Raw genomic sequence first — 14,020 nt, forward strand, 5'->3', positions numbered from 1 at the left:
CGACTTCCCATCTTTGAAATTTTCTGGGGAGTCCAGTATGCCTTGTGCGCTGTAAAGATGTGATTCTTTTTTAAAGAAGCAGCATTTACATAGGACCAAAGATAGAACATAGATACTTGCCCAATATTTTCAAGGTCATCCGGGAAGTCTTTTTTCCAAATTTCCATAAAAGCAGCCTGGTCCTCCTCTCCACCTTGGGCAAGTAGCCAGTACCAGGCAGCCACTTCTTTTTCTTTGCCACTATGAGTGCATATCTTATACGCCAAATTTGAGTTCCCTTTCACGTCATTCCCGGCAGATCTGATCCAGCTTGTTAGCTGATAAAATTTAAACTTGGAAATCGAACCTCAAGTTAAAGATGATAAATGAGGCCAGGAAATTATTTCGGCTTCATGTAGAATTTGCCCCCAGGTATTGATCCCAGATCTTCTTAACGGGGCTGCCAAGCTGTCCATTAAGCATTCCGGAGTGCCAGGAGAGTCCCAAATTGGCACAGATTCATTGTAGTATGGGATTTTTAGCAATCGTCTTACTTGTGTCCAAATTTTTATTGCCGCACTTAGTATCTTGAGTTTCACTTTTTTGAAAAATTTGGGGTTCCCAAATTTAAAAAGAAACTTCCCAGCTTGTTTAGAAAATTCTTTTGTAAGGGCCTTAAAGAGGGGAGAGAACATACAGTCCTCAAACATTAGTTGGCGAAAGTTTTTTAATTGGAATGCACACATGTACAAATAGAGGTCGGGGGTTGCGATTCCACCGTACTCCTGTGTTTTCCTAACTTTATTTTGTGCAATCCTCGGACATTTATTAGCCCATATGAACCTTGAGAGGAGCCCCTGAACTTTCCTGAACTACATTTTTGGGAACTCTAGAGGGATAGCGTTGAACAAAAAAGTGAATTTTGGAATAATGGACATTTTCACGATATTAGATTTACCCAAAAAAGGGAGAGAAAGCGCTCCCCATGATTGTAGCTGGGAGGCTATTTCTTTAGTTGTTTTGTCAAAATGTACTTGCGCTATTTTATTGATGTCTTGCACGATCTGAATTCCTAGGTATCTTATCTCCTTTTTTTCATAGGGACTCTCAAAGTCCATATGCCACTTCATAAGTTCTGTTTTTTGTTGATTGAGAAGATAGCCCAAGACCCTTCCAAAGTTCTCTATTTCCTGCCATGTCCCCCATATGATTTTTCAAAATTTCCAGTGAATATAACTAAGTCGTCCGCATAGAGGCCTATTCTTTTTTCCCACCCATTGCAATTAAAGGGAATAATGTTCTGAGATGATCTTAGATTGTGTGTTACTGGTTCGATATACATATTAAAGAGTATCGGTGACAGGGGACAACCCTGTCTCATTCCTCTCCCAATATGTATTGCTCTAGTTAAGTTCCCATTAATCAATATTTTAGCTGAAGGGTTCTTATACAATGCCTTTATTGCTGTTATACATCTATCCCCAAGATCAAAACGTTGTAGAGTTTTAAATAGAAATGACCAATCGACCCGGTCGAAAGCCTTGGCGGCATCGAATGTCATAACCGCCAAGGGAATCTTATATGTCTGCGCCAGGTCGATTGCCCCAATAAAATCATAAGTTAATTCGCTCAACTGCCTCCCTTTCATGAAGCCCTTTTGATCCTGATGGATGAGTGGATCTATCACTTTATTTAATCTTTTTGTAATAATCTGTGAATAGATTTTATGATCACAGTTTAAAAGTAATATTGGGCGATATGATTCGCACTCACGTGGATTTTTATTCGGTTTTAAAAGGACTATAATAGTTGCTTCATCCCATGAGGAGGGAATATTATCTCCATTTAGAAAGGATGCATTAAATAACTGAAGGAGAACTGGGGCTAATTCATCTCTAAGTGTATCCAGTCACTTATACATGTAGTTACTCATTAATAGAGGACTATAATATGCACTCATACATCTATACATGCAGTCATACGCTGCCACTCATCCATAGAGTTACTCACACGCCTAGTCAATAATACAAAGATTGTATCACATACCCATTTAATCATGTATCCAGTTATACTTACCAACTTCGTTATTTTAAGACATACCACATCACTTATTTATACAGATACTAACACATATTTACTGTCTTATACAATCACTGATAGAAGCAGGCACTTATTTATACACCCACTCTTGAAATAACGTAGTCTCACGTATACTCATTTATATACTCCAACACTCACATATAGTGGCTTAAAACATATGTAGTTAGTCACAGATATACCACTGAGACATTTATTCACTCACCAACACACCCACAGACACACTATCTCACCCATACAGCCCTTTCCAGATGCACTTTTTAATCCATACAACCACTGAATCACCCACTCAGACATCTATGCACAGATTCATACACCCACCCACCCACACAGACACTCAGGGACCCATACAGATACTCATACAACAAATCAATAACCTATATAGACACTCATGTAGGTATTCAGCAACCCATGCAGTTGCTTACACACCAATGGAGTGACTAATACAGACTTTTACACAATTTAGTCAGTAACCCATGCATTCAGTAAGACACGTTCAATCACTCACTTATACAGTCAGTCACATACATACGAAATAATTCCTTTAGGCACTTGTAAATGCATTCATTCTTCAATACACCTTGGCATATATATATAAAACATATTTACATTTTATAGAAACACAGATTCACTGGATGATGTCATGAGTGATGTCATTTGAGATATCATCAGTGATGTCATCAGTGATGTCACTGACCATGTCATGAGTGATGTAATATGTGACATCATCAGCAGTGCATTGCGGGCGCCCGAGTTATAGTTAGCTCAACTAACTATAAAAGGTGAATTTCTCTGGTTTTATAAGAGTTAAATGTTCAACTAACTGTAATGTCCCTGAAACCTATATTTTTTTAGTGAATTTCAAAGGTTTTTTAAATGTTAATTCCTAACTATAATGTCTGTAAAACCTATGGATTTTTCAGTGAATATAAATATATATATATATATATATATATATATCAAAACCATTCCCTTGCAGGCATAGAGTGACGCATAAATTATGCAAAAAAGAAAGAGAGAACTCTGGGTAGTTCCCAAGTTTAGGTGGATGGCAGCTCGAGTACAGAGCACCATCAACACCAGCGACACTCTAAATTTGCTCACCTCAAATGTCTGCTTTTCTATCAAAATTTTTAAGCATAGGATTAGCACAATGCTATCCACGCCGAGATAGAAATGGACAAAGTCTTTTGCCATTTGTACAGCAAAGTCTTTAAGCATAGGATTAGCACAGTGCTATCCACGCCGAGCTGTAAAATGACAAAAGCCATTTATCACTCCAGGCACAGTATTATAGCTTTGGATTGGTGAAATACCATCCAAGCCAACCTGAAATGAATAAAAGCAACCCCTGACACGTGTTTCGCTGTCATTACAGCTCTTCATGAATGTATGATTATGTATGTATGTATATATATATATATATATATTATCTACTGGCGGTCGCCAGTAGATAGTTATAGTTAGGACCTATTTTCCATAGGAAATCCGCAACATTCAATTTGGAATAACGTTGGCGCCGGTTGACGAATCCTCCCGAAATTTTCCAAACTTATGGCCAGCTCTGCTCCGCTCCTACCCTGAAAGTTTTGCAGTGATCCGTCAAGCTGGGGCCAAGAAAAAAGGGGGTCCCAAAACGCGTTTTCCCGATGCAATAGCCCATAGGATCTGTTGTCGCAGCTACAGCCCGAACCGCTGAACGGAATGACACCAAATTTGGCAAAGAGGTAGTTCTCAGTTCGGACTCGTGCCTTTTGCATATATGGTGTGAATCTGTTCAGTAGTTCCTGAGAAAATTAAGGTAAAAAAGTTAGTGATATCTATGGCCGCGGAGGATCCGCGGACCATACCCGCACCGTAAGCGCAGCCTCCCCGAACCGAGCGCGCACCCTCGCGATCGCGCGCTGAATGCTAATTGGCTGTCGAGTGTCTCTCTACATTCGAAACCAGGAACTGTTGGCGGCCATTTTCTGCCTCGGTAGAAGCGAGGCTGATTAAGTAAGGGGAATAAGTGTGTAAAACATATAAAGGGGGCAGAGTGCAAATACTCTGACCCTCTAGAGGTGCTTAGGGGGTCCCAGAAGGACCCCCTGGGGCCCCTTTTTTTTTTCTTTTAAACGGCGAAATGCGCGCACGGTGCGTGCATCCTATCACGCTGGATGCACGGATCATCTTGCGGTGGGTTTCCGGATCCAAGGGAAAAAAAATGAAATTGTTGGGAGATAAAGATTAAGCTTAAGTGTTTTGTTCTTGAGTGGCTCTAAAAAGAGCCGTTGTGTTCATTGAGAGTTTTTAGTACTTATAAGTAAGTACCTAAACAGAGTCTAAAGTTGTTGAGGAAGACTCTGTTTCCTTCATCAGTAAAGTGTACTCCATCTTTCCTATTCATCTCTTGCATATGAAAGCGCAGATTGTTATTGTGGACCCCATTCTGTAGTCTCGGAGAATAGCAGAAACAGATTTATTCACATGTTTCCTAGCTTTCTCAATCTGTGGACAAAAATGATCGGACCAGTTCCATTTCTGCCTTTGGCATATGGTAGAGTACACAAAGGCAGTTTTAGGGAAAAGTGAAATCAGTTGTGCAAAGGTGTCCTTCATAAGCATTTCCAGACCTACCCCAGTCAAAATGCCTAGGTCATTGCCCCCACAGTGCACTATTATGAAGTCAGGGTGTTGGATTTGCATGAAGGATTTCACCAATGTCATCAATTGGTGCCACTTTTACTCTCTCTGTCCAATCCATTTAATGTCTACATTTGGCAAACCTAGGTCTTTGTGAATGCCTTTGTTTTCTGCATACCTTTGGCTCCAGAAAATGTAGCTGTGTCCCACAATCCACACTGTAAGCATCTTGTAAGGAGGTCTGGATGCACTCAGATGGTCTCTGAAAATGAAATGGCAGTTTGGAAAGTAAGATGTTTCTAAAATGGTGGCTAAGATGCAATTTTGAAAAAAGACAAGAAATCATTGGTTGTTTGACAACCTTTTACACTGAAAGGTAGGGTGCATATTTCTGTTTTTTAAACGCATGATTCTTATTGGTTAACAAAAACTGATTGTAAGGAACATTATATATGATAAGCTGATATGTTGAGAAGTCAAGCACACTTGCTGTTTTGATTAGCAACATTGTGTGTGCTGAACTTGTGACCTGTGTGCTCAGTACAGTGTTCCATGACCTGTTTCTATGGTAACGGGCAGAAGGCAGATTGGGGGAAGGGTTGAAGTTTATGTCATTTGGAAAGGGTTGAAATGTTTAACCAATAGAAATGTGTGTTTGCTTTTGAATTTATGGGGGAAGGAATGTGATTTGATGTTTACATGTATATGTGTGGAAAATGAGAGGGAAACTTTGCCATTCTTTGGTTCTGCTGACAGGTGCACAGTGCAGAGATTCAGTATAAGAAAATCTGGTGTGTGACTGATATCTGGTGTGTGACTGATATACTTCTTAATCTACAAAACATCTTGAAAGGTGAGTTATTTAATTGTGAGGGGATGTATGTAGACTATTTTTATTTTAATCAGACTAATGTATTTCTTCTGATAAAGTGCAGGGAGTACTTTTTTTCTCTACAATCTTATTGACAGTGTGTGTGCATGTAGAAACCATTTTGTGATAAGGAATTGTTTTTTTCATGTGTTTGTAGACAGATAACTATGCAGTTCTTATATTTTGGTAGATTTAGAAACCACTTATTGTTTATGAATTTGTGAAATGAGTTATGTTTCTGCAGTAAAATGTAGTACTCCTTGTAGATGAAGAAATGTGTTTTGGTATAGTGCAAGGGATAGTGTTGTTTGTCTAGAATCACACAGAGAGCCTGTGTGCATTTGGGAACCACTGTGGAGAAGCGTTTGGTTACATAGTGCATTTGCTGACAGATAACTGTTTTGAAACTCGTCATGTTGTCAAGTTTTAGTAGCATTAGAAGACCGTTATGGCTTTTGCTTTCATTAAATGAGTTAGGTATTGACAGTAAAGTGTAGTCGTGAAATATGTAGATTGTGTGCAGTTCCCTTACCACTTCCACTGTAGTGAATGAGTTTTGGTAAACTCCTAGGGATACTGGTGCTTGTCTAGAATCACACTGTGAGTCTTTGTGCATTTGGGAACCACTGTGAAAAAAGCGTTTGGTAACATTGTGTATTTGCTGACAGAAAACTGTTTTAAAACTTGTCATGTTGTCAAGTTTTAGTAGCATTAGAAGCCAGTCTTTGCTTATGTGTTGATTAAATGAGTCAGGCATTGACACAAAAGTGCAGTCGTGAAATATGTAGATTGTGTGCAGTTCCCTTACCTCTTCCACTGTAGTGAATGAGTTTTGGTAAACTCCTAGGGATAGTGGTGCTTGTCTAGAATCACACTGTGAGTCTGTGTACATTTGGGAACCACTGTGAGAGAAGCGTTTGGTAACATCGTGTATTTGCTGACAGATAATTGTTTTAAAACATCTCATGTTCTCAAGTTTTAGTAGCATTAGAAGCCAGTCTTTGCTTATGTGTTGATTAAATGAGTCAGGCATTGACACTAAAGTGCAGTCGTGAAATATGTAGATTGTGTGCACTTCCCTTACCCTTCCACTGTAGTGAATGAGTTTTGGTAAACTCCTGGGGATAGTGGTGCTTGCCTAGAATCACACTGTGAGTCTGTGTACATTTGGGAACCACTGTGAGAGAAGCGTTTGGCAAGATCGTGCATTTGCTGATAGATAACTGTTTTAAAACATGCCATGTTGTGAAGTTTTAGTAGCATTAGAAGACAGTTATGGCTTATGCTTTCATTAAATGAGTTAGGTATTGACAGTAAAGTGTAGTTGTGAAATATGTAGATTGTGTGCAGTTCCCTTACCACTTCCAGTGTAGTGAATGAGTTTTGGTAAACTCCTAGGGATAGTGCTGCTTGTCTAGAATCAAACTGTGAGTCTGTGTGCATTTGGGAACCACTGTGAGAGAAGCGTTTGGTAACATCGTGTATTTGCTGACAGATAACTGTTATAAAACCTGTCATGTTGTCAAGTTTTAGTAGCATTAGAAGCCAGTGTTTGCTTATGCATTGATAAAATGAGTCATGATTTGACACTAAAGTGCAGTACCATGTAGTATTGTCTTCACTGCACCAGAGCTGAAAATTTAAAAATGTTACCCAGGCAATGTCCTAGAAGTAGTCTGATGATTTAGTCAGTTTCTAAGTACTTATGTTGTGAATCATTCATTACCAAATAGACTGCTTCAAATGTTATGCAGTATGCATGTAGTTCTCTAACCACCTACACAGTTGTTTTCACACCTTCAATTCCCTAGTCAGTATCCATACACTTCTAGGAAACACTCTGCCAGTCCCTTTGCAGTCTTCTAGTGACCAATTCAGGACCATGTAGTAATCCATTCACTGTGCCAAAACCCAAACAGTTATAAATTCACTAAGACACCCTCTTTACAGTACTCTAATGATTCAGTCACTGTCTAAGTAGTCATGCACTGAGCCAGGCCTTAGCACATGGACTGCTTCAAACCCCTATGCACTATGCATGCAGTTTTCTAACCACCTACAGATTTGTCTTTTACACTTTCAATTCCCTAGTCAGTATCCATATAATCCAGCAAACATCATGTCACTCCCTTTGCACTCATCTAGTGACCCATTCAGTACCAAGTACTAATCCATTCCATGTGCGAAAAGTCTACCACTTATAAATTCATCCAGGCAGTATCCTTGCTGTAGTCTAATCATTCAGTCAGTACCCAAGTACTCATGCAGTGAGCCGGGCCTTAGCACATGGACTGCTTTAAATGCCTATCCAGTATGCATTCAGTTCTCTAACCACCTACACACTTGTCTTTCGCACCTTCAATTCCCCAGTTAGTATTCATATACTTCTAGCAAACACCCTGGTACTCACCTAGTGTGTCTCCTTTTAGTAGTGTAATCATTCAGTCACTTAGCATGTAGTCTTTTAGTGAGGTAGGCTTTAGGGCATGAACTGCTTCAAAGTAGTATGCACTATGTATGTAGTGTTTTAATGATCGTCACACTTGTGGTTCAGGGCTATAGTTTCTTAGTCGGTTTTTATATAAAATGTGTTTGTACAGTAATGGAATGCTGTAAATTTGAAATTTATTAATATACATTTATTTGTGATTCTTTTTTGCAGATACTGTTTTTCAACGTTAAAATTGAGAAATTATGCCAGAAAAAAAAAGAAAAAGAGAAGAACAGAGACAGGAGGATTATTTGAAGAAACATCAACCACAAGTATTGAATGAACAAGATAATGTGGCTAAAAGGAAAAACTATTCTGGTAAGATCACAAAGCAATTTATTAAAAATGTTTGTAGGAGCAAACAGAATGTAGAGAATGCTGCAACTTCAGAATTTTTTTTAAGTAAGAAACAAAATCTAAATAAGAGGAAAAGTAAAAAAGCAAATGTTCAGTCAAAGGAGATAAAGTATGGTAAAAGAAGACAAAATCAGTATAAGGAATTATGCAAAAAAATATTTTACAAGAGAGAAGTGCATATTTTGCTGAAAGATGTGAAGAAATATAAAAAGAGAGCTTTATTTTATAAAAAGAAGAAGCATATTGAAAGCATTGTGGAAAAGGCTTTTGAAGTAAAAAGGAAACTGTTTATTTTACTGTTAACCAGAATTCGATCACTAGATAAACCAATATATGTAATGAAGGCCAAAAGTAGGAGGAAAAGAGTTATTAATAAAAAATAAAAAAACTTTTTGGGGGAGAATGGAAACACAGTTCTAGTTCAGAGCCTTTTTTTAATGAAGAGAGTTATTCACTAAGTGAAAAATTATTGTATGCAGTTGACACCAGTGGTAAAGGTTATGAGGTTAGTGATGGTTGTCCAATGGAGAAAGAGAAAATGGTTGAAAGAAATGCAGAAGAAGTGATAGCTGATGAAGTTTTAGGGAGACGTGCTAAAAACCCTGTGTACACTTGGGATTGCAGCAGTGTTTGTAGTGTACGACAGGAATCTATTGAAAAATTATGTAGTTTTTTACGAGTCTATACTAAAAAAAGTGTATAACAAAAGATTAAGCTGTTGCAAGGACTAGACCCTTGCAGAGTGAGAAAACATACTGGTTTGCAAGTTCATTCTCTGGCTTGTCTTTCTAGAAAAGTTTGTGAAAGTGTTTTTCACCATTTCAGAATGCTGGCAGTACATCATACTCAAAAGCGGAAGTTAGCGAGAAGATTGTATTAGGCAAAAAGTCCAGCACTAAAGTTAAGTGAGTTGAACAGTGCTCTTTTACGTGGGTCAGTTTCAGATGTGAAGCAGGTCTGTGTGGATATTGAGTTTTGTTACTTTGGGCCTCAGCAAGAGAGTGAAGAAACTGACACATTAGTAGAACAAAATGTTGAAGACAACGTAGAACCTGTAATTACAGAAAAAGTTGAGGATGAAATCACAAAGTTTAAGGTAATTTCAGGTGAAAGACCAAATGTTTCTTGTATTTGTTGTCGGCGAAATCACTATAAAAATCAGACTAGTGGTGTCAATCTGTATTTAAAAAGTGAAATAGAAGATAATGATAAGTGGATGGAATTTGCAACTTATTTGTTGGTAGAGGATTGTTTTGATTTGGGATGTGAGCAGCGTATTTGCAAATATTGTTATAATAAACTAGATGAGAATAAAATGCCTGCTAGAGCTGTTCATAATAATCTAGAGTTGGTTGCTATTCCTCCAGAGCTGATTGATTTAAATACGTATGAGTCTATTATGATACAATGTGTTCACCCGTTTCAGGCTATTGTTCGTATGGAGCCCAAAACAAGTAAATTACCTCCATCAGATTTGCAAAGAGGATTAAAAGGAAGAGTTGTGTATTTACCATTAGATTTAAGGAAAAATGTTGAAACTATTGGTGTAGATCATGCAGAAAATGAGCCACTAGTTATTCTAGTTAATGGTGTTCCTACTAAGAATAAGAACATCTGGCAAGAGTTAGTGGATGTTAGAAAAGTGCAAAAGGCAGCATTGTATCTGTTAAAAAATAATGAGTACTATAGAAATGTGTTTGTTGGAGAAGAGGAAATAGATTTAGCAGAAGATAGTGAAACATTAAGTGGACAAATTGAAAAAGTGGACATGTCCAGATGTGAAGAGATCTATGAACATTACAGTGTACATCCACTTCATTCCAAAGAGGTGATGGGGAATACAATTGAGTTGTTTCAAATGAATAAAGCAACAGGAAGTCCCATGAGTGTATGGGAAGAGAGCTTGGAAGCTCGTTGTTTCCCGCAGTTGTTTCCAACAGGAAAAGGTGGATGATATGATGAACGTCCTGTGCAGATTCCTGCATCTGAATATTGGACAACAATATTATATGCAGAAGATCCAAGATTTCGACAATGTATCCCTTTTATGTTTCATCTTCTGTTTGAAAGTGACTTGTCTGGACTTACATATGCAGTAAATCACATTTTAAAAACTGGAATGCATCTTCAAAATGTAACTGCAAAGGATTTTATGGATAAAGTGCATCAGAGAGATGATCATTTAGAATCTCAGTTGATTAATCTGATGGCATGTCAGCGTGGGACTAATGAATATTGGTACCGTCGACATGGAGAACTGAAATGCATGCTACGGAACCTGGGAACTCCTACATGGTTTGTTACACTAAGCTGTGCTGAGTATGCTTGGGATGATTTACTTGAATTTCTTCGAGAGGCAAATTCCAATATAAAAAATATTGTATACAAGACACCTGGAGAATTGTGCTCTTTGGATCCTGTCAATGTATGCAGATATTTCAATCATAGATTTGAAGCTATGATGTCTTTCATCTGCAATAAAAAGAATCCTCCTCTTGGAGAAGTTGTGGATTTCTTTTGGAGAAAGGAGTATCAAGCAAGAGGTACTCCTCCCATACATATGTTGTTATGGGTCAAGGACGCCCCCAAATTTGGAACAGATTCAGATGAAACTGTTTTGTCTTTCATTGAAGATTATGCTACATGTGCTCTTCCAAATAGCAGAGAAGAGAAAAACTTAAAACAACAAGTCTTATGATTTCAAAGCTATAGGTGTGGAAAATACTGTCGACGAAAGTACAAGTCAAAGGATAAGTTCTATACCAAATGTCGTTTTGGATTTCCACATCCTGTATTAGCCGAACAGTTTTATGTCAGCTGTACGACAGACCATCACCAGAAAGTCTCCGAAAAACACCTACAACTTAAGAAGAAGCGAAGAATCACAATACATAAATGACTACAATCCAGGTATTTTATCCATGTGGAACGCTAACATGGATATTCAGTATGTTGCGGACAATTCCATTGCTGTTGCTCAATTTGTAACGTCTTACATTACTAAATCAGAAAAGACTGAATTGAAAGAAATGTGGGAAGAGATTTCTCACGAGAAGACTTTAAGTAAGAAATAATACAGTTTCGGTTTGAAGATGTTATCGCATCGTGAAAGTGGAGCATATGAATGTTCAGATCGGTTATCATCTGCAAGTCTATATTCCAAAAGTAGAAGAATCATTTGGGTGAGTCTAGGTCTTGCAGGAATGTGAAATCGGGTACTGAAATCTGTTCAAGAAATTTAATATTTAGCAGAAAATGACTTTGAAAGTACAGATATTTTGAAATATACTATCCAAAGAGAAGTCATCATCTTGAGAACATGTGTCTCTATGAAGTGCGGCAAAACGACACTTTAAACGGAATATTACAGAGAACATCAACGATGGAAAATATGGAGTTATTGGTTCTGAAGGATGTCTGGTGAAACAAAGGAAAGGAAATTTAATTAATCACAGAAAACTGAGTTGCGACACTGCTGACAAAAGGGAATTTTACTATTTAGCCCTTTTGCAAATGTTCAAACCATGGCGTTCTGAACTGGAATTACTTGGAGATTTTCCCAGCTATGAAGATTCATTTAATGCTTGTAAAGATAGCATACAATGCAGTGCTTTCGCAAATTATGTGAAAATGTTGAATGATGAAATTGATCAAGAAGCTACAATTGCAGCTGAGATTGCTACAGACAGTTCTCAAGACAGTCAAAGTTCTGCTGCACTGAGTCTAGATCCACTAGCACAACCAATTGTTGAAAATGAAGCAGCGATTACAATGAATGAGGTGGAAACAGCAATGTATCAAGCACAAGAAGATGCAATACAGTTAGGAAACTTGGAAGAGCAACTAAATATTGAACAGAAACAAATATATCAGCAAGTGAAAGAGCAGATTGACAATGGATTACTTCATGAAAAGACAGTGTGCTCATGTACATCATTTCAACCTATCCGAATGTATGTGAGTAGTCAAGCTGGAACAGGAAAGAGTTTCTTAATTAAAGTAATTACAAGTTATCTGCAAAAAAACAACTGAGTCGCATTTGTCTTGTGTTGTCACTGCTCCAACTGGGTTGGCAGCACATAACATTGAAAAAGAAATTACTTTACATTGTTTACTAATGCTGCCAGTAGAGCATGAGAACAAATTGGAATACCACAAGCTATCTGGAGAAGCTTGTTGTGAAGTTTCAAGAGTGCTGAAGAAAATGAAACTTCTCATTATTCATGAGGTGAGCATGGTTTCAAACTTGATGCTTGCCTTTGTGCATTTAAGAATGCAGCAAATTCTTATGACGTGTTATTTGGAGGAAAACACGTCATAGTTTTTGGAGATCTACTGCAACTGACACCGGTAAAAGGACAACCGGTATTTAAAACACTTGCCCATGAAGATACCAGAAAGTCTCTTGGCAGTGTTGGTAATGTGAACATTTGTAGTAATTTTGAATACAAAGAACTGACAACAAATATGCGACAGGCAAATGATGCTGAATATGGAAGTATTCTTCAAGATATAAGAATTGGAATTCTTTCAAAAAAAGGGAAAGAAGCTTTGGAGAGTCGATTACTTTGCAATGTCTTTCCAAATGAATATGCAGTTGCTGCAAAAGTGTACGTGGAAATTGCTAAAAATAAGTCAGTGATTTGCTTAATGCCGACACTGCGTGAGTGTTCAATATTCAACGAAGAATTATTAAAATTGGAAAATGAAGAAATTGTTAAAATGGAAGCCATCAATAAAATACTACATGAAGGAATCACTATTATTTTGACGGGTAAGTTGAGATCAAAACTAGATTGTTTAGAAAAAAAAAATTTGATCAGATTGATGAAGTTAAAGAAATTGGTAGTTGTTCAGTTCGTTTTTTGCTTGTTAAAGATTTATATGTCCGTAGGAAACAATTTCCATTTTCTCTGGCATATGCAGTGACTATTCATAAATCTCAAGGATTAAGTGTAGACAGTGCATTGGTGAACATTGGATCTACTGTATTTAAAGAGGGTATGGCATGTGTTGCTTTGTCGCGGTGTGGTAAATAAATCAATTACCAGATCTGAATTTCTATAAATTATCAATATAAATGAAATAATGAACTGAGGAGTCCGTGGTGGGAGAGTTAAAATGGGCCTTTATTCCATAACCCGGGTTAAGGGAGAGCAAACCCCATCACCATGCAAGGATCAGGAGTGGTCTGAGGCTTTATTCACAGAGTACAGTTTTTATACATATCACAGTACACTTTCAACTCATGGGGAGGGGCCCTCCTGGTTGCGTCAAAGGAAAAAAAAACGTTACAAGTTAGCATTGCTCAAGACGTATATGCAAAAACACACAGATCAGCACATTTTTCAAGAAAGCAACTCGGGTGGATGCTGTCAGAGGGAGAGGGGGCTTGTGTGACTGAAAGATAAGGATGTGGTGAGCGAGTCATGGCAGACAACCTTGGAGAGAACTGAGTTACGTGACATTCTGCGAGGCCCCAGTGGGCCCGTGGCCAGCCGGCCTTGAAGAGATATGAGATAAACTTGCTTTTCTTAGAAAAGAGGAAGATGGTGGGCCCATTTTTTTTAGAATCGGCTTAACCACAAAAATGCGTGAAG

This window comes from Triturus cristatus, chromosome 10 (genome assembly GCF_964204655.1).
Source record: "Triturus cristatus chromosome 10, aTriCri1.1, whole genome shotgun sequence".
Taxonomy (NCBI): domain Eukaryota; kingdom Metazoa; phylum Chordata; class Amphibia; order Caudata; family Salamandridae; genus Triturus; species Triturus cristatus.